The following is a 21,472-nucleotide window of genomic DNA, read 5'->3' as shown; positions in this document are numbered from 1 at the left end:
AGTGGTATTGTGTGGAGTGTGTGTTGCATTCAGTAGAGTGTAATTATGTAGAGTTTAATTATGTGGCACTGAGTGGTATTGTTTGGAGTGTAAGTTACATTGAGTGCAGTGGAAATATGTAGCTTATAATTATGTGGTATGTGGAGTGCATGTTATATTGAGTGCAGTGTAATATGGGACATGTAATTATGTGACACTGAGTGGTATTAGGAGTGTATGTTGCATTAAATGCAGTGTAATTCTGTGGAGTGTAATTATGTAGCACTGAGTGGTATTTGGAGTGCATGTTGCATTGAGTGCAGTGTAATTATGTGGCATGTAATTATGTGACACTGAGTGGTATTTGGAGTGTATGTTGCATTAAATGCAGTGTAATTCTGTGGAGTCTAATTATGTCGCACTGAGTGGTATTTGGAGTGTATGTTGCGCTGAGCACAGAGTAAATATGTAGTACATAATATGTGGTACTGAGTGGTATTTTGAGTGTATGTTGCACTGAGTGCAGTGTAATTATGTGGTGTGTAATTATGTGGCATTGAGTGGTATTTGGAGTGTATTTTGCATTGAGCGCAGTGTAATTATGTAGCATATAATTATGTGGCACTGAGTGGCATTATGAGGAGTGTATGTTGTATTCAGTAGAGTGTAATTGTGTGGCGTGTAATTATGTGGCACTGAATGGTATTGTTTGGAGTGTATGTTGCATTGCAAATATGTAGCATATAATTATGTGGCAACGAGTGGTATTGTGTGAAGTGTATGTTGTATTCAGTCGAGTGTAATCGTGTGGTGTGTAACTATGTGACACTGAGTGGTATTGTTTGGAGTGTCTGTTGCATTGAGTGCAGTGTAATTATGTAGCATATGATTATGTAGCACTGAGTGGTATTGGGTGGAGTGGGTGTTGCAGTCAGTAGAGTGTAATTATGTTGCATTTATTTATGTGGCACTGAGTGGTATTGTTTGGAGTGTATGTTGCATGTAGTGCAGTGTAATCATGTGGCGTGTAATTATGTGGCACTGAGTGCTATTTGGAGTGTATGTTGCATTGAGTGCAGTGTAAATATGTAGCACATACGTATGTGGCACTGAGTGGTATTTGGAGTGTATTTTGCTTTGAGTGCAGTGTAATTATGTAGCATACAATTATGTGGCACTGAGTGGCATTATGAGGAGTGTATGTTGTATTCAGTAGAGTGTAATTGTGTGGTGTGTAATTATGTGGCACTGAGTGGTAATGTTTGGAGTGTATTTTGCATTGTAATTATGTGGCATATAATTATGTGGCACTGAGTGGTTTTTTGTGGAGTGTAAGTTGTATTCAGTAGAGTGTAATTGTGTGGAGTTTAATTATGTGGCACTGAGTGGTATTGTTTGGAGTGTAAGTTACATTGAGTGCAGTGGAAATATGTAGGTTATAATTATGTGGCACTGAGTGGTATTTTGGAGTGCATGTTGTATTGAGTGCAGTGTAATTATGTGACATGTAATTATGTGACACTGAGTGGTATTAGGAGTGTATGTTGCATTAAATGCAGTGTAATTCCGTGGAGTGTAATTATGTAGCACTGAGTGGTATTTCGAGTGAATGTTGCATTAAATGCAGTGTAATTCTGTGGAGTATAATTATGTCGCACTGAGTGGTATTTGGAGTGTATGTTGCGTTGAGCACAGAGTAAATATGTAGTACATAATATGTGGTACTGAGTGGTATTTTGAGTGTATGTTGCACTGAGTGCAGTGTAATTATGTGGTGTGTAATTATGTGGCACTGAGTGGTATTTGGAGTGTATGTGGCATTGAGCGCAGTGTAATTATGTAGCATATAATTATGTGGCACTGAGTGGCATTATGAGGAGGGTTTGTTGTATTCAGTAGAGTGTAATTGTGTGGCGTTTAATTATGTGGCACTGAATGGTATTGTTTGGAGTGTATGTTGCATTGCAAATATGTAGCATATAATTATGTGGCAATGAGTGGTATTGTGTGGAGTGTATGTTGTATTCAGTCGAGTGTAATCGTGTGGTGTGTAACTATGTGACACTGAGTGGTATTTGGAGTGTACGTTGCATTGAGTGCAGCGTAAAAATGTAGCACATACGTATGTGGCACTGAGTGTTATTTGGAGTGTATTTTGCTTTGAGTGCAGTGTAATTATGTAGCATACAATTATGTGGCACTGAGTGGCATTATGAGGAGTGGATGTTGTATTCAGTAGAGTGTCATTGTGTGGTGTGTAATTATGTGGCACTGAGTGGTATTTTTTGGAGTGTATGTTGCATTGAGTGCAGCGTAATTATGTAGCATATAATTATGTAGCACTGAGTGGTATTGTGTGGAGTGTGTGTTGCATTCAGTAGAGTGTAATTATGTGGAGTTTAATAATGTTGCACTGAGTGGTATTGTTTGGAGTGTATGTTGCATGACGTGCAGTGTAATCATGTGGCATGTAATTATGTGGCACTGAGTGCTATTTGGAGTGTACGTTGCATTGAGTGCAGTGTAAAAATGTAGCACATACGTATGTGGCACTGAGTGATATTTGGAGTGTATTTTGCTTTGAGTGCAGTGTAATTATGTAGCATACAATTATGTGGCACTGAGTGGCATTATGAGGAGTGTATGTTGTATTCAGTAGAGTGTAATTGTGTGGTGTGTAATAATGTGGCACTGAGTGGTATTTTTTGGAGTGTATGTTGCATTGAGTGCAGTGTAATTATGTAGCATATAATTATGTAGCACTGAGTGGTATTGTGTGGAGTGTGTGTTGCATTCAGTAGAGTGTAATTATGTGGAGTTTAATAATGTTGCACTGAGTGGTATTGTTTGGAGTGTATGTTGCAAGTAGTGCAGTGTAATTATGTAGCGTGTAAATATGTGGCACTGTGGGGTATTTGGAGTGTATGTTGCATTGATCACAGTGTAATTATGTGGTGAGTAATTATGTGTCACTGAGTGGTATTGTCTGGAATGTATGTTGTATTCAGTAGTGTGTAATAATGTGGTGTGTTATTATGTGGCTCTGAGTGGTATTGTTTGGAATGTATGTTGCATGTAGTGCAGTGTAAATATGTGGCATGTCATTATGTGGCACTGAGTGGTATTTGGAGTGTAGGTTGCATTGAGTGCAGTGTAATTATGTGGCGTGTAACTATGTGGCACTGAGTGGTATTTGGAGTGTATGCTGCATTGAGTGCAGTGTAATTATGTGACGTGTAATTATGTGGCACTGAGTGGTATTTGGAGTGTATGTTGCATTGAATGCAGTGTAATTCTGTGGAGTGTAATTATGTAGCACTGAGTGGTATTGTTTGGAGTGTATGTTGCATGTAGTGCAGTGTAATTATGTGGCGTGTAATTATGTGGCACTGAGTGCTATTTGGAGTGTACGTTGCGTTGAGTGCAGTGTAAATATGTACCACATAATTATGTGGCACTGAGTGGTATTTGGAGTGTTTGTTGCACTGAGTGCTGTGTAATTATGTGGCGTGTAATTATGTGGCACTGAGTGGTATTTGGAGTGTATTTTGCTTTGAGTGCAGTGTAATTATGTAGCATACAATTATTTGGCACTGAGTGGCATTATGAGGAGTGTATGCTGTATTCAGTAGAGTGTAATTGTGTGGCGTGTAATTATGTGGCACTGAGTGGTATTGTTTGGAGTGTATTTTGCATTGAAATTATGTAGCATATAAATATGTGGCACTGAGTGGCATTATGAGGAGTGTATGTTGCATTCAGTAGAGTGTAATTATGTGGAGTTTAATAATGTTGCACTGAGTGGTATTGTTTGGAGTGTATGTTGCATGTACTGCAGTGTAATTGTGTAGCATGTAAATATATGGCACTGAGGGGTATTTGGAGTGTATGTTGCATTGATTGCAGTGTAATTATGTGGTGTGTAATTATGTGGCATGAGTGGTATTGTCTGGAATGTATGTTGTATTCAGTAGTGTGTAATGATGTGGCGTGTTATTATGTGGCACTGAGTGGTATTGTGTGGAGTGTGTGTTGCATTCAGTAGAGTGTAATTATGTGGCACTGAGTGGTATTGTTTGGAGTGTAAGTTACATTGAGTGCAGTGGAAATATGTAGCTTATAATTATGTGGGACTGAGTGATATTGTGTGGAGTGTGTGTTGCATTCAGTAGACTGTAATTATGTGGCGTGTAATTATGTGGCACTGAGTGGTATTTGGAGTGTATGTTGCATTGAGTGCAGTGTAATTATATAGTGTGTAACTATGTGATACTGAATGGTATTTGGAGTGTATCTTGCATTGAGTGCAGTTTAAGTATGTGGTGTGTAATTATGTGGCACTGAGTGGTATTTGGAGTGTATGTTGCGTTGGTTGCAGTGTAACTATTTGGCATGTAATTATGTGGCACTGAGTGGTATTCAGAGTGTATGTTACATTGAGTGCAGTGTAATTATGTGGCATGTCATTATGTGGCGCTGAGTGGTATTGTTTGGCATGTATGTTGCATGTAGTGCAGTGTAATTATGTGGCATGTCATTATGTGGCACTGAGTGTATTTGGAGTGTATGTTGCATTGAGTGCAGTGTAATTATGTGGCGTGTAATTATGTGGCACTGAGTGGTAATGTTTGGAGTGTATTTTGCATTGTCATTATGTGGCATATAATTATGTGGCACTGAGTGGTTTTTTGTGGAGTGTAAGTTGTATTCAGTAGAGTGTAATTGTGTGGTGTGTAATTATGTGGCACTGAGGGGTATTTTTTGGAGTGTATGTTGCATTGAGTGCAGTGTAATTATGTAGCATATAATTATGTAGCACTGAGTGGTATTGTGTGGAGTGTGTGTTGCATTCAGTAGAGTGTAATTATGTGCAGTTTAATTATGTGGCACTGAGTGGTATTGTTTGGAGTGTAAGTTACATTGAGTGCAGTGGAAATATGTAGCTTATAATTATGTGGCACTGAGTGGTATTGGGAGTGCATGTTGTATTGAGTGCAGTGTAATTATGTGGCATGTAATTATGTGACACTGAGTGGTATTAGGAGTGTATGTTGCATTAAATGCAGTGTAATTCTGTGGAGTGTAATTATGTAGCACTGAGTGGTATTTGGAGTGCATGTTGCATTGAGTGCAGTGTAATTATGTGGCGTGTAATTATGTGACACTGAGTGGTATTTGGAGTGTATGTTGCATTAAATGCAGTGTAATTCTGTGGAGTGTAATGATGTCGCACTGAGTGGTATTTGGAGTGTATGTTGCGTTGAGCACAGAGTAAATATGTAGTACATAATATGTGGTACTGAGTGGTATTTTGAGTGTATGTTGCACTGAGTGCAGTGTAATTATGTGGTGTGTAATTATGTGGCACTGAGTGGTATTTGGAGTGTATGTGGCATTGAGCGCAGTGTAATTATGTAGCATATAATTATGTGGCACTGAGTGGCATTATGAGGAGTGTATGTTGTATTCAGTAGAGTGTGATTGTGTGGCGTGTAATTATGTGGCACTGAATGGTATTGTTTGGAGTGTATGTTGCATGTAGTGCAGTGTAATTATGTGGCATGTCATTATGTGGCACTGAGTGGTATTTGGAGTGTATGTTGCGTTGAGTGCAGTGTAATTATGTGGCTTGTAACTATGTGGCACTGAGTGGTATTTGGAGTGTATGTTGCATTGAGTGCAGTGTAATTATGTGACGTGTAATTGTGTGGCACTGAGTGGTATTTGGAGTGTATGTTGCATTGAATGCAGTGTAATTCTGTGGAGTGTAATTATGTAGCACTGAGTGGTGTTGTTTGGAGTGTATGTTGCATGTAGTGCAGTGTAATTATATGGCGTGTAATTATGTTGCACTGAGTGCTATTTGGAGTGTACGTTGCGTTGAGTGCAGTGTAAATATGTACCACATAATTATGTGGCACTGAGTGGTATTTGGAGTGTATGTTGCATTGAATGCAGTGTAATTCTGTGGAGTGTAATGATGTAGCACTGAGTGGTATTGTTTGGAGTGTATGTTGCATGTAGTGCAGTGTAATTATGTGGCGTGTAATTATGTGGCACTGAGTGCTATTTGGAGTGTACGTTGCGTTGAGTGCAGTGTAAATATGTAGCCCATAATTATGTGGCACTGAGTGGTATTTGGAGATTTTGTTGCACTGAGTGCTGTGTAATTATGTGGCGTGTAATTATGTGGCACTGAGTGGTATTTGGAGTGTATTTTGCTTTGAGTGCAGTGTAATTATGTAGCATACAATTATTTGGCACTGAGTGGCATTATGAGGAGTGTATGCTGTATTCAGTAGAGTGTAATTGTGTGGCGTGTAATTATGTGGCACTGAGTGGTATTGTTTGGAGTGTATTTTGCATTGAAATTATGTAGCATATAATTATGTGGCACTGAGTGGCATTATGAGGAGTGTATGTTGTATTCAGTAGAGTGTAATTGTGTGGTGTGTAATTATGTGGCACTGAGTGGTATTTTTTGGAGTGTATGTTGCATTGAGTGCAGTGTAATTATGTAGCATATAATTATGTAGCACTGAGTGGTATTGTGTGGAGTGTGTGTTGCATTCAGTAGAGTGTAATTATGTGAAGTTTAATAATGTTGCACTGAGTGGTATTGTTTGGAGTGTATGTTGCATGTACTGCAGTGTAATTATGTAGCATGTAAATATATGGCACTGAGGGGTATTTGGAGTGTATGTTGCATTGATCGCAGTGTAATTATGTGGTGCGTAATTATGTGGCACTGAGTGGTATTGTCTGGAATGTATGTTGTATTCAGTAGTGTGTAATGATGTAGCGTGTGTTAGACGGACCGAGAGGGTCGGCCGAGGATAAGGGGAGAGGTCTCCGGGGAGAGCCGTCTCCGACGATCGTACAGACAAGTAACTTCCCCCCCACAGACGGACACCACACAAGGGCAAAGTTCAACGATACTTTATAGGCAATTCTTTAGGTACGATGAATGGTACAAGGAGGTCTGGACTCAGGGGTCCCCTCGATTCTGGTCTCTGGTTTGGGAAAAGGGTAGCGGGACAGTCTTGTTATCAAAAGATGGAAATAGCTCTCAATCCTCGAGCTCGGCGTTCTAGATGATCGGGCCGCGGCGGAGCCAGCAGGTCCCGAGATGGACGAAGGAAGCGACGGTCCGCGGCGGAGGCAGCAGGTCCCGATGAAGATGGTGGTTACAAACGGTCCGCGGCCACGCCAGCAGGTCCCGACGACGATGAGGGTTTACGAAGGTTACGAAGGTTGCGGCAGCGCCAGCAGGCAGGACGATGATGCGCAAGGCAGAGCTACGGCAGCGCCAGTAGTCCGTCAAGGATGAGTTCTTCTCTGCGTCTCTCGACTCCAGGATACAACTGCCTTCCTGCTCTGGAGCTGCCCCAGTTATAGGGCTGGTGCCCTTTGATGTCCGGACCCTCGCACTTGGAGGTCGGGAGGTCCGGGATGAGGGAGTCCAGACACCCAGCAGGGGGGTGGAGCCAGCGCCCGGGGAGGCGATGGGCGAGCGGCACTTGGCGGGGGAGAACCATCGACGCCTCTTTCTCCCATTGACTTGCCAAGTAGCCCGCTCACCTCCTGGGTGGATGGTGGTGCCGGGATGTCTGAGGCCTGGCTAGGCCCAGGGTTGAGGTCGGCCGGGGGCCAGGCGGCCTCGTGGCGGAGTGTCCAAGATGGCGCCCAGGCTGGGCGCGCGGGCCAGTAGTGGTTCGGGCCCACGAGGTCGATATGTTCAGGGGCCGGGGTCCCGGAGGGGACGGAAGACGAGCAGTGGTGGTGTGTGGCCCTGGTGTGTCCGGGCTCGGGCCTGGTCGGGCCGAGGGGGGAGCGGCCCTTCATGTGGCCTGTCCAACATGCGTCCCCCCCAGCTGAAGGCGGGGAGAGTCACCCATCCTCTTGGGGACTCTCCTCGTCGAGGCGGAAAAACCGGGACAGGCCATCCGCGTTGGCGTGATCTGGCCCAGGCCGGTGCTCAACAGTGAAGTCCATCCCTTGTAGGGAGATGGACCAACGTAGTAGTTTCGGGTTTTCCCCCCGCATCTGCATCAGCCACTGCAGGGGTCGATGGTCGGTCTGCACCCGGAAGTGTGTGCCAAAGAGGTAGGGCCGGAGCTTTTTGAGGGCCCATACCACAGCGAAGGCCTCCCTCTCTATGGTGCTCCAGCGTTGTTCTCGGGTAGGAGTCGCCACTGGCTGATCAAGGCCTTCGGTGTTCACTTGAGACAGGACTGCCCCAATGCCATGGTCGGAGGCATCCGTCTGGACGACGAACTCCCGGCTGTAGTCGGGGGCCTGGAGCACAGGGGCGGAGCACATGGCGGCCTTCAATTGTTCGAAGGCTGTTTGACAATCCGGGGTCCAGTTGACTTTCTTGGGTTGATTTTTGGACGTGAGTTCTGTGAGGGGCCCCACTATGGTACCATAGTCTTTCACGAACCTTCGGTAATAGCCCGTGAGGCCCAGGAAGGCGCGTACCTCGGTCTGGGTGATGGGGGGCTGCCAGGACTGGATGGCGGCAATCTTGAGCTGCAGAGGGGCCACCAGACCGCTTCCCACCTGGTGTCCGAGGTAGGTTACGGACCCCTGACCAATTTGGCATTTGCTGGCCTTAATCGTGAGGCCAGCCCGCTGGAGGGCCTGTAGCACCGCTCGGAGGTGGTGGAGGTGCTCGGGCCAATGGTGGCTGTATACAGCGATGTCGTCTAGGTAGGCGGCGCTGAATCCTTCGAGCCCTGCCAGGACCTGGTTGACGAGCCGCTGAAATGTTGCTGGAGCATTCTTCATGCCAAAGGGCATGACCTTGAAATGGTAATGGCCATCAGGGGTGGAAAAGGCAGAACGTTCTTGGGCCCGGGGTGTGAGGCCGATCTGCCAGTAGCCCGCCGTCAGGTCGAAAATACTGAGGTAGCGGGCAGCTCCCATGCGGTCGATTAGTTCGTCTGCCCGGGGGATGGGATGTGCGTCTGTTCGGGTGACCGCATTCAAGCCCCGGTAGTCGACGCAGAACCGGAGTTCTGGTGTGGTGCCGGGAGCGGCTGCTTTGGGGACCAGTACTACAGGGCTGGCCCAGGGGCTGTCTGAGGGCTCGATGACCCCGAGCGTGAGCATTTTGGTTACTTCTTCCTGGATGCAGGCCCGTACCCGATCTGGCACGCGGTAGGCCCGGTGGCGGATAGGGGGGTTGTCCCCCGTGTCCACGTCGTGCACACACCAGGAAGTGACACCTGGGGTGAGGGAAAACAGGCTGACGAACTGCAACAGAAGGTCTCGACACTCCTGGCGTTGTTCCCGGGTGAGGGCCTCCGAGAGTCGGACCCCATCCACGGAGCCGTCTTTCTCCCGAGTCCGTAGGAGGTCAGGGAGGGGCTCGGAGTCTTCTTCGGCCCCATTGTCTGTGGCCATCAGGAGGCTGAGTTCTGAACGCACAAAGTGGGGTTTCAGTCTATTAGCGTGGAGGACCCGGAGGGGGTTCCGGGCAGATTCCATGTCGATGAGATAGGTGGCAGGGCCCTTGCGCTCGACTACTTTGAAGGGCCCCGTCCATTTGTCTTGCAGGGCGCAGGGTTCGGTGGGGGACATCACCCATACCTGTTGCCCAGGTTCAAATTCGATGGAGGAGGCATTCCGGTCATACCACTTTTTCATGTCCTCTTGACTGGCCTCTAGGTTGGCTTTTGCCAGCTCTCGGAACCGCCGGGTCTGGTTGCGGAGGGTTAGGAGGTATCGGAAGACATCTGGGGGGTTCTTTAGAGGGGGCATCTCCCAGCCTTCCTTGACTAGGCTGAGCGGCCCCCGTACTGGGTGTCCATACAACAGTTCAAACGGGCTGAAGCCGAGGGACTTCTGGGGGAACTCCCGATATGCGAAGAGGAGGCACGGCAGCAGCACATCCCACTGGCGACGGAGGGGCTCTTCCAACCCCCCAATCATCCCTTTGAGCGTGCGGTTGAACCGCTCAACGAGTCCGTTTCCTTGAGGGTGATAGGGGGTCGTGAATCGGTAGGTAACCCCACACTGTTGCCAGAGGGACTTCATATATTTGGAAATAAAGTTCGTGCCTCTGTCGCTGACGACTTCTCGGGGGAAGCCCACACGGGAGAAGATTCCCATCAGAGCCCGGCCGACTACCGGGGCTGTCACAGTCCGCAGGGGAACAGCCTCGGGGTAGCGGGTGGCGTGGTCCACTAGCACCAGGATGAACCGATGGCCTTGTTTTGTACGCGGGTCCAGGGGCCCCACAATGTCTATCCCGACCCTCTCGAACGGGGTGGTGACCACGGGAAAAGGTTGCAGGGGGGCTTTTAGTTTGCGGCCGCTCTTTCCACTGGCTTGGCACGTGGGGCAAGATCGGCAATGCTGGTGTACATCGTCCCTCATTTTGGGCCAGAAGAAGTGGGTCACCAGGCGGCTGTAGGTTTTATCTTGACCCAGGTGTCCAGCCAGGGGGACATCGTGGGCCAGGTTTAGCAGAAAGTCTCTAAAACGGAGGGGCACCACTAGCACTCGGCTGGCCCCCAACTCCGCGATTCTTTGTTCACTGTATAGCAGATCATTGTCCCAGTAGATCCAATGTGTTCCGGAGGTATCCCCTGCGCTTTGGGCGAGGGCTTGTTGGCGGAGTCCCTCGAGGGAGGGACAGGTCTTCTGTTCTTGGCGAAACTGTTCTTGCGTGGGCCCCCCTTCTTGAGGCCACTGGTCGAGGTTAGCGAGGTCTGGAGGTTGAGCTGGTTCTGGGGGGACGTCACGGTCGGTGGGTTCGGCTGGGGCGACCGGAGGCGGAGGCGCCGGCCATTCGGGTTCCTCGGGTCGGGGTTTGGCACGGGCGGCCATGGACCGGGTGGTGACGCATGCCCAGTCCGGGATGCCTAACATCCCCAGGTGTTCTCATCGTTCTACGGCTGCCCACGGAGAGCTTTCAAGGTCATTCCCCAGGAGGCAGTCTACGGGGGCATCGTCTCGGACCGTTACTTTCAACATGCCGGAGACCCCTCCCCATTCGAAAGGGACGCAGGCCATCCGACACAGACTCTCTGAGTTAACGGCTGAACGGACAGGGCAGAGAATGTTTGGTAGGAACTGTTCTGGGGCCACCAGGTGACAGCGGACGGTTGTCACACTGGCCCCGGTGTCACGGAGGGCTTCGGCCCGGCGTCCATTGATGCTCACCCATTGGCTGTACTTCTGGGTGTTAGCGGGTAGGGGGACCCGCGGGACCATGTCTTTCCCCCCTAAGCAGGCTAGAGCCATGGCGGCTGGCTCCCATTCTTGATGCTCTTGCTCATATTCTTCTTGTTCCTCTGAGATCTGTTCCTCCCCCAGAGCAGCAGCGGCTACTTGGCGGGGTCTTGGGCTCTGATACTGGGGGCAGTTTGGGTCGTTTGCATAGTGGCCGACTCGTTGGCATCGATGGCACGTAACATTGGCTCGATATCCCGGTCGCGCCGGGGTGCTGCCCCGGTTGGCCGGGGGGGTGGTGCTGGTAGCGGGGGAGACCGGAGCGTTGTCTCTTCCGCGTCCTTGGCCTCCTCCTCCTCCTCGGGGACGGTGCTGACCGTTGTTGTTCCGGCTCTGTTCATAGGACCCATTCCGGCCCACTCTGGTGATTTCCCACCGGTCAGCTTCGGCTGCGAGCTGCCGGGGATCGGTCAATTTGATGTCGAGGAGGTGCTGGCGGAGCTCAATGAAGCAATTGTTCGATAGATGCTCCCATACCATGAGATTGAAGAGTTGTTCGTAAGTTGTGACCTTGCTTCCTTTGATCCAGCCCTCGAAGGCTCGGCTAAAATAGTTTACATAGTCCACCCAAGTTGTACCCGGGATGCGGGTGCAGTCTCGGAACCTCTGACGGTACATCTCGGGTGTGAGGCCATAGCGGGTGAGGAGTGCAGCTTTCATATGGTCATAGGAGGTCATCTGGTGGTCCGGGAGCTGTAGCAGGGCGTCGCGGCCCTCATTGAGGAATCTCCCCCATAGACCGGCTCCCCAGTCGCTTCTATCGATCCGGTGGGCGGTCATAGCGATTTCGTAGGCCTTAAACCATTGCTGGATGTCGTCCTCTCGGAAGTATTCTCGAACGACATCCTTGGGGATGTGTACCTTTTTCTCTGTTGCCCCTGGGGTGTGGGGTTGCTCGGGCACCCCTCCTTCTTTATTCTGCTTGCGTAGGTCAATCTCAGCTAATTTTCGCTCGTGTTCATATGCCAATTTCTTCTCCTCGTGCTCCCTTTGTCTCTGTTTTTCCTCTCTTTCTTCTCGGAGACGCAGGTGCTCTAAGTTTATTTTTTGTTCGGCCAACTTAAGTTCAACATCCATTTTGAGCCGGGCCATTTCCAGCTCGTGTAGTCGGGTTTTTTCTCGTTCCTGGATCTCGTCTTGCGAGAGACCCGTTCTTCGCTCCTCAGGGGCCGTGGTGTTTTTTTCTATTGCTGCGATGTTTTGATCGGGGGTTCCGGCAGCCCCGGTTTCTGCCCAAGACTCTAGGGCATGCTTGAAATCGTCTTTGGTACTTAGACCGGTGGTAGCGATACCTAGTTCGATGCAGAATTGTTTTAATTCACGATGGCTGTACTCGTCCAATTTCTCCATCTGAAATTTCTCGGTGGATCCGCTTTCTTTGTTTGACATCGTGATTTGGTCGTGGGGTGAGCTACTCTCTGTACGATTATGCGGTGATTCGGATCCCACCGCTGCCACCAATGTTAGACGGACCGGGAGGGTCGGCCGAGGATAAGGGGAGAGGTCTCCGGGGAGAGCCGTCTCCGACGATCGTACAGACAAGTAACTTCCCCCCCACAGACGGACACCACACAAGGGTAAAGTTCAACGATACTTTATAGGCAATTCTTTAGGTACGATGAATGGTACAAGGAGGTCTGGACTCAGGGGTCCCCTCGATTCTGGTCTCTGGTTTGGGAAAAGGGTAGCGGGACAGTCTTGTTATCAAAAGATGGAAATAGCTCTCAATCCTCGAGCTCGGCGTTCTAGATGATCGGGCCGCGGCGGAGCCAGCAGGTCCCGAGATGGACGAAGGAAGCGACGGTCCGCGGCGGAGCCAGCAGGTCCCGATGAAGATGGTGGTTACAAACGGTCCGCGGCCACGCCAGCAGGTCCCGACGACGATGAGGGTTTACGAAGGTTACGAAGGTTGCGGCAGCGCCAGCAGGCAGGACGATGATGCGCAAGGCAGAGCTACGGCAGCGCCAGTAGTCCGTCAAGGATGAGTTCTTCTCTGCGTCTCTCGACTCCAGGATACAACTGCCTTCCTGCTCTGGAGCTGCCCCAGTTATAGGGCTGGTGCCCTTTGATGTCCGGACCCTCGCACTTGGAGGTCGGGAGGTCCGGGATGAGGGAGTCCAGACACCCAGCAGGGGGGTGGAGCCAGCGCCCGGGGAGGCGATGGGCGAGCGGCACTTGGCGGGGGAGAACCATCGACGCCTCTTTCTCCCATTGACTTGCCAAGTAGCCCGCTCACCTCCTGGGTGGATGGTGGTGCCGGGATGTCTGAGGCCTGGCTAGGCCCAGGGTTGAGGTCGGCCGGGGGCCAGGCGGCCTCGTGGCGGAGTGTCCAAGATGGCGCCCAGGCTGGGCGCGCGGGCCAGTAGTGGGTCGGGCCCACGAGGTCGATATGTTCAGGGGCCGGGGTCCCGGAGGGGACGGAAGACGAGCAGTGGTGGTGTGTGGCCCTGGTGTGTCCGGGCTCGGGCCTGGTCGGGCCGAGGGGGGAGCGGCCCTTCATGTGGCCTGTCCAACAGCGTGTTATTATGTGGCACTGAGTGGTATTGTGTGGAGTGTGTGTTGCATTCAGTAGAGTGTAATTATGTGGCACTGAGTGGTATTGTTTGGAGTGTAAGTTACATTGAGTGCAGTGGAAATATGTAGCTTATAATTATGTGGGACTGAGTGATATTGTGTGGAGTGTGTGTTGCATTCAGTAGACTGTAATTATGTGGCGTGTAATTATGTGGCACTGAGTGGTATTTGGAGTGTATGTTGCATTGAGTGCAGTGTAATTATATAGTGTGTAACTATGTGATACTGAATGGTATTTGGAGTGTATCTTGCATTGAGTGCAGTTTAAGTATGTGGTGTGTAATTATGTGGCACTGCGTGGTATTTGGAGTGTATGTTGCGTTGGGCGCAGTGTAATTATTTGGCATGTAATTATGTGGCACTGAGTGGTATTCGGAGTGTATGTTGCATTGAGTGCAGTGTAATTATGTGGCATGTCATTATGTGGCGCTGAATGGTATTGTTTGGCATGTATGTTGCATGTAGTGCAGTGTAATTATGTGGCATGTCATTATGTGGCACTGAGTGTATTTGGAGTGTATGTTGCATTGAGTGCAGTGTAATTATGTGGCGTGTAATTATGTGGCACTTAGTGGCATTATGAGGAGTGTATGTTGTATTCAGTAGAGTGTCATTGTGTGGCGTGTAATTATGTGGCACTGAGTGGTATTGTTTGGAGTGTATTTTGCATTTTAATTATGTGGCATATAATTATGTGGCACTGAGTGGTTTTTTGTGGAGTGTAAGTTGTATTCAGTAGAGTGTAATTGTGTAGTGTGTAATTATGTGGCACTGAGTGGTATTTTTTGGAGTGTATGTTGCATTGAGTGCAGTGTAATTATGTAGCATATAATTATGTAGCACTGAGTGGTATTGTGTGGAGTGTGTGTTGCATCGAGTGCAGTGTAATTATGTGGTGTGTAACTATGTGACACTGAGTGGTATTTGGAGTGTATCTTGCATTGAGTGCAGTTTAAGTATGTGGTGTGTAATTATGTGGCACTGAGTGGTATTTGGAGTGTATGTTGCGTTGGGCGCAGTGTAATTGTTTGGCATGTAATTATGTGGCACCGAGTGGTATTCGGAGTGTATGTTGCATTGAGTGCAGTGTAATTATGTGGCGTGTCATTATGTGGTGCTGAGCTGTATTGTTTGGAATGTATGTTGCATGTAGTGCAGTGTAATTATGTGGCGTGTCATTATGTGGCACTGAGTGGTATTTGGAGTGTATGTTGCGTTGAGTGCAGTGTAATTATGTGGCGTGTAACTATGTGGCACTGAGTGGTATTTGGAGTGTATGTTGCGTTGGGCGCAGTGTAATTATTTGGCATGTAATTATGTGGCACTGAGTGGTATTTGGAGTGTATGTTGCATTGAGTGCAGTGTAATTATGTGGCATGTCATTATGTGGCGCTGAGTGGTATTGTTTGGCATGTATGTTGCATGTAGTGCAGTGTAATTATGTGGCATGTCATTATGTGGCACTGAGTGTATTTGGAGTGTATGTTGCATTGAGTGCAGTGTAATTATGTGGCATGTAATTATGTGGCACTTAGTGGCAATATGAGGAGTGTATGTTGTATTCAGTAGAGTGTCATTGTGTGGCGTTTAATTATGTGGCACTGAGTGGTAATGTTTGGAGTATATTTCGCATTGTAATTATGTGGCATATAATTATGTGGCACTGAGTGGTTTTTTGTGGAGTGTAAGTTGTATTCAGTAGAGTGTAATTGTGTGGTGTGTAATTATGTGGCACTGAGTGGTATTTTATGGAGTGTATGTTGCATTGAGTGCAGTGTAATTATGTAGCATATAATTATGTAGCACTGAGTGGTATTGTGTGGAGTGTGTGTTGCATTCAGTAGAGTGTAATTATGTGGAGTTTAATAATGTTGCACTGAGTGGTATTGTTTGGAGTGTATGTTGCATGTACTGCAGTGTAATTATGTAGCATGTAAATATATGGCACTGAGGGGTATTTGGAGTGTATGTTGCATTGATCGCAGTGTAATTATGTGGTGCGTAATTATGTGGCACTGAGTGGTATTTTCTGGAATGTATGTTGTATTCAGTAGTGTGTAATGATGTAGCGTGTTATTATGTGGCACTGAGTGGTATTGTGTGGAGTGTGTGTTGCATTCAGTAGAGTGTAATTATGTGGCACTGAGTGGTATTGTTTGGAGTGTAAGTTACATTGAGTGCAGTGGAAATATGTAGCTTATAATTATGTGGGACTGAGTGATATTGTGTGGAGTGTGTGTTGCATTCAGTAGACTGTAATTATGTGGCGTGTAATTATGTGGCACTGAGTGGTATTTGGAGTGTATGTTGCATTGAGTGCAGTGTAATTATATAGTGTGTAACTATGTGATACTGAATGGTATTTGGAGTGTATCTTGCATTGAGTGCAGTTTAAGTATGTGGTGTGTAATTATGTGGCACTGAGTGGTATTTGGAGTGTATGTTGCGTTGGGCGCAGTGTAATTATTTGGCATGTAATTATGTGGCACTGAGTGGTATTCGGAGTGTATGTTGCATTGAGTGCAGTGTAATTATGTGGCATGTCATTATGTGGCACTGAGTGTATTTGGAGTGTATGTTGCATTGAGTGCAGTGTAATTATGTGGCGTGTAATTATGTGGCACTTAGTGGCATTATGAGGAGTGTATGTTGTATTCAGTAGAGTGTCATTGTGTGGCGTGTAATTATGTGGCACTGAGTGGTATTGTTTGGAGTGTATTTTGCATTTTAATTATGTGGCATATAATTATGTGGCACTGAGTGGTTTTTTGTGGAGTGTAAGTTGTATTCAGTAGAGTGTAATTGTGTAGTGTGTAATTATGTGGCACTGAGTGGTATTTTTTGGAGTGTATGTTGCATTGAGTGCAGTGTAATTATGTAGCATATAATTATGTAGCACTGAGTGGTATTGTGTGGAGTGTGTGTTGCATTCAGTAGAGTGTAATTATGTGGAGTTTAATTATGTGGGACTGAGTGGTATTGTTTGGAGTGTAAGTTACTTTGAGTGCAGTGGAAATATGTAGCTTATAATTATGTGGCACTGAGTGGTATTGTGTGGAGTGTGTGTTGCATTCAGTAGACTGTAATTATGTGGCATGTAATTATGTGGCACTGAGTGGTATTTGGAGTGTATGTTGCATTGAGTGCAGTGTAATTATGTGGTGTGTAACTATGTGACACTGAGTGGTATTTGGAGTGTATCTTGCATTGAGTGCAGTTTAAGTATGTGGTGTGTAATTATGTGGCACTGAGTGGTACTTGGAGTGTATGTTGCGTTGGGCGCAGTGTAATTGTTTGGCATGTAATTATGTGGCACCGAGTGGTATTCGGAGTGTATGTTGCATTGAGTGCAGTGTAATTATGTGGCGTGTCATTATGTGGTGCTGAGCTGTATTGTTTGGAATGTATGTTGCATGTAGTGCAGTGTAATTATGTGGCGTGTCATTATGTGGCACTGAGTGGTATTTGGAGTGTATGTTGCGTTGAGTGCAGTGTAATTATGTGGCGTGTAACTATGTGGCACTGAGTGGTATTTGGAGTGTATGTTGCGTTGGGCGCAGTGTAATTATTTGGCATGTAATTATGTGGCACTGAGTGGTATTCGGAGTGTATGTTGCATTGAGTGCAGTGTAATTATGTGGCATGTCATTATGTGGCGCTGAGTGGTATTGTTTGGCATGTATGTTGCATGTAGTGTTGTGTAATTATGTGGCATGTCATTATGTGGCGCTGAGTGGTATTGTTTGGCATGTATGTTGCATGTAGTGCAGTGTAATTATGTGGCATGTCATTATGTGGCACTGAGTGTATTTGGAGTGTATGTTGCATTGAGTGCAGTGTAATTATGTGGCGTGTAATTATGTGGCACTTAGTGGCATTATGAGGAGTGTATGTTGTATTCAGTAGAGTGTCATTGTGTGGCGTGTAATTATGTGGCACTGAGTGGTATTGTTTGGAGTGTATTTTGCATTTTAATTATGTGGCATATAATTATGTGGCACTGAGTGGTTTTTTGTGGAGTGTAAGTTGTATTCAGTAGAGTGTAATTGTGTAGTGTGTAATTATGTGGCACTGAGTGGTATTTTTTGGAGTGTATGTTGCATTGAGTGCAGTGTAATTATGTAGCATATAATTATGTAGCACTGAGTGGTATTGTGTGGAGTGTGTGTTGCATTCAGTAGAGTGTAATTATGTGGAGTTTAATTATGTGGGACTGAGTGGTATTGTTTGGAGTGTAAGTTACTTTGAGTGCAGTGGAAATATGTAGCTTATAATTATGTGGCACTGAGTGGTATTGTGTGGAGTGTGTGTTGCATTCAGTAGACTGTAATTATGTGGCATGTAATTATGTGGCACTGAGTGGTATTTGGAGTGTATGTTGCATTGAGTGCAGTGTAATTATGTGGTGTGTAACTATGTGACACTGAGTGGTATTTGGAGTGTATCTTGCATTGAGTGCAGTTTAAGTATGTGGTGTGTAATTATGTGGCACTGAGTGGTACTTGGAGTGTATGTTGCGTTGGGCGCAGTGTAATTGTTTGGCATGTAATTATGTGGCACCGAGTGGTATTCGGAGTGTATGTTGCATTGAGTGCAGTGTAATTATGTGGCGTGTCATTATGTGGTGCTGAGCTGTATTGTTTGGAATGTATGTTGCATGTAGTGCAGTGTAATTATGTGGCGTGTCATTATGTGGCACTGAGTGGTATTTGGAGTGTATGTTGCGTTGAGTGCAGTGTAATTATGTGGCGTGTAACTATGTGGCACTGAGTGGTATTTGGAGTGTATGTTGCGTTGGGCGCAGTGTAATTATTTGGCATGTAATTATGTGGCACTGAGTGGTATTCGGAGTGTATGTTGCATTGAGTGCAGTGTAATTATGTGGCATGTCATTATGTGGCGCTGAGTGGTATTGTTTGGCATGTATGTTGCATGTAGTGTTGTGTAATTATGTGGCATGTCATTATGTGGCGCTGAGTGGTATTGTTTGGCATGTATGTTGCATGTAGTGCAGTGTAATTATGTGGCATGTCATTATGTGGCACTGAGTGTATTTGGAGTGTATGTTGCATTGAGTGCAGTGTAATTTTGTGGCATGTAATTATGTGGCACTTAGTGGCATTATAATGAGTGTATGTTGTATTCAGTAGAGTGTCATTGTGTGGCATTTAATTATGTGGCACTGAGTGGTAATGTTTGGAGTGTATTTTGCATTGTAATTATGTGGCATATAATTATGTGGCACTGAGTGGTTGTTTGTGGAGTGTAAGTTGTATTCAGTAGAGTGTAATTGTGTGGTGTGTAATTATGTGGCACTGAGTGGTATTTTTTGGAGTGTATGTTGCATTGAGTGCAGTGTAATTATGTAGCATATAATTATGTAGCATTGAGTGGTATTGTGTGGAGTGTGTGTTGCATTCAGTAGAGTGTAATTATGTGGAGTTTAATAATGTTGCACTGAGTGGTATTGTTTGGAGTGTATGTTGCATGTACTGCAGTGTAATTATGTAGCATGTAAATATATGGCACTGAGGGGTATTTGGAGTGTATGTTGCATTGATCGCAGTGTAATTATGTGGTGCGTAATTATGTGGCACTGAGTGGTATTTTCTGGAATGTATGTTGTATTCAGTAGTGTGTAATGATGTAGCGTGTTATTATGTGGCACTGAGTGGTATTGTGTGGAGTGTGTGTTGCATTCAGTAGAGTGTAATTATGTGGCACTGAGTGGTATTGTTTGGAGTGTAAGTTACATTGAGTGCAGTGGAAATATGTAGCTTATAATTATGTGGGACTGAGTGATATTGTGTGGAGTGTGTGTTGCATTCAGTAGACTGTAATTATGTGGCGTGTAATTATGTGGCACTGAGTGGTATTTGGAGTGTATGTTGCATTGAGTGCAGTGTAATTATATAGTGTGTAACTATGTGATACTGAATGGTATTTGGAGTGTATCTTGCATTGAGTGCAGTTTAAGTATGTGGTGTGTAATTATGTGGCACTGAGTGGTATTTGGAGTGTATGTTGCGTTGGGCGCAGTGTAATTATTTGGCATGTAATTATGTGGCACTGAGTGGTATTCGGAGTGTATGTTGCATTGAGTGCAGTGTAATTATGTGGCATGTCATTATGTGGCACTGAGTGTATTTGGAGTGTATGTTGCATTGAGTGCAGTGTAATTATGTGGCGTGTAATTATGTGGCACTTAGTGGCATTATGAGGAGTGTATGTTGTATTCAGTAGAGTGTCATTGTGTGGCGTGTAATTATGTGGCACTGAGTGGTATTGTTTGGAGTGTATTTTGCATTTTAATTATGTGGCATATAATTATGTGGCACTGAGTGGTTTTTTGTGGAGTGTAAGTTGTATTCAGTAGAGTGTAATTGTGTAGTGTGTAATTATGTGGCACTGAGTGGTATTTTTTGGAGTGTATGTTGCATTGAGTGCAGTGTAATTATGTAGCATATAATTATGTAGCACTGAGTGGTATTGTGTGGAGTGTGTGTTGCATTCAGTAGAGTGTAATTATGTGGAGTTTAATTATGTGGGACTGAGTGGTATTGTTTGGAGTGTAAGTTACTTTGAGTGCAGTGGAAATATGTAGCTTATAATTATGTGGCACTGAGTGGTATTGTGTGGAGTGTGTGTTGCATTCAGTAGACTGTAATTATGTGGCATGTAATTATGTGGCACTGAGTGGTATTTGGAGTGTATGTTGCATTGAGTGCAGTGTAATTATGTGGTGTGTAACTATGTGACACTGAGTGGTATTTGGAGTGTATCTTGCATTGAGTGCAGTTTAAGTATGTGGTGTGTAATTATGTGGCACTGAGTGGTACTTGGAGTGTATGTTGCGTTGGGCGCAGTGTAATTGTTTGGCATGTAATTATGTGGCACCGAGTGGTATTCGGAGTGTATGTTGCATTGAGTGCAGTGTAATTATGTGGCATGTCATTATGTGGTGCTGAGCTGTATTGTTTGGAATGTATGTTGCATGTAGTGCAGTGTAATTATGTGGCGTGTCATTATGTGGCACTGAGTGGTATTTGGAGTGTATGTTGCGTTGAGTGCAGTGTAATTATGTGGCGTGTAACTATGTGGCACTGAGTGGTATTTGGAGTGTATGTTGCGTTGGGCGCAGTGTAATTATTTGGCATGTAATTATGTGGCACTGAGTGGTATTCGGAGTGTATGTTGCATTGAGTGCAGTGTAATTATGTGGCATGTCATTATGTGGCGCTGAGTGGTATTGTTTGGCATGTATGTTGCATGTAGTGTTGTGTAATTATGTGGCATGTCATTATGTGGCGCTGAGTGGTATTGTTTGGCATGTATGTTGCATGTAGTGCAGTGTAATTATGTGGCATGTCATTATGTGGCACTGAGTGTATTTGGAGTGTATGTTGCATTGAGTGCAGTGTAATTATGTGGCGTGTAATTATGTGGCACTTAGTGGCATTATGAGGAGTGTATGTTGTATTCAGTAGAGTGTCATTGTGTGGCGTGTAATTATGTGGCACTGAGTGGTATTGTTTGGAGTGTATTTTGCATTTTAATTATGTGGCATATAATTATGTGGCACTGAGTGGTTTTTTGTGGAGTGTAAGTTGTATTCAGTAGAGTGTAATTGTGTAGTGTGTAATTATGTGGCACTGAGTGGTATTTTTTGGAGTGTATG

This window comes from Lissotriton vulgaris, chromosome 2_1 (genome assembly GCF_964263255.1).
Source record: "Lissotriton vulgaris chromosome 2_1, aLisVul1.2, whole genome shotgun sequence".
In the NCBI taxonomy this organism is placed as follows: domain Eukaryota; kingdom Metazoa; phylum Chordata; class Amphibia; order Caudata; family Salamandridae; genus Lissotriton; species Lissotriton vulgaris.
Note: the sequence above shows the minus strand (reverse complement) of the source record.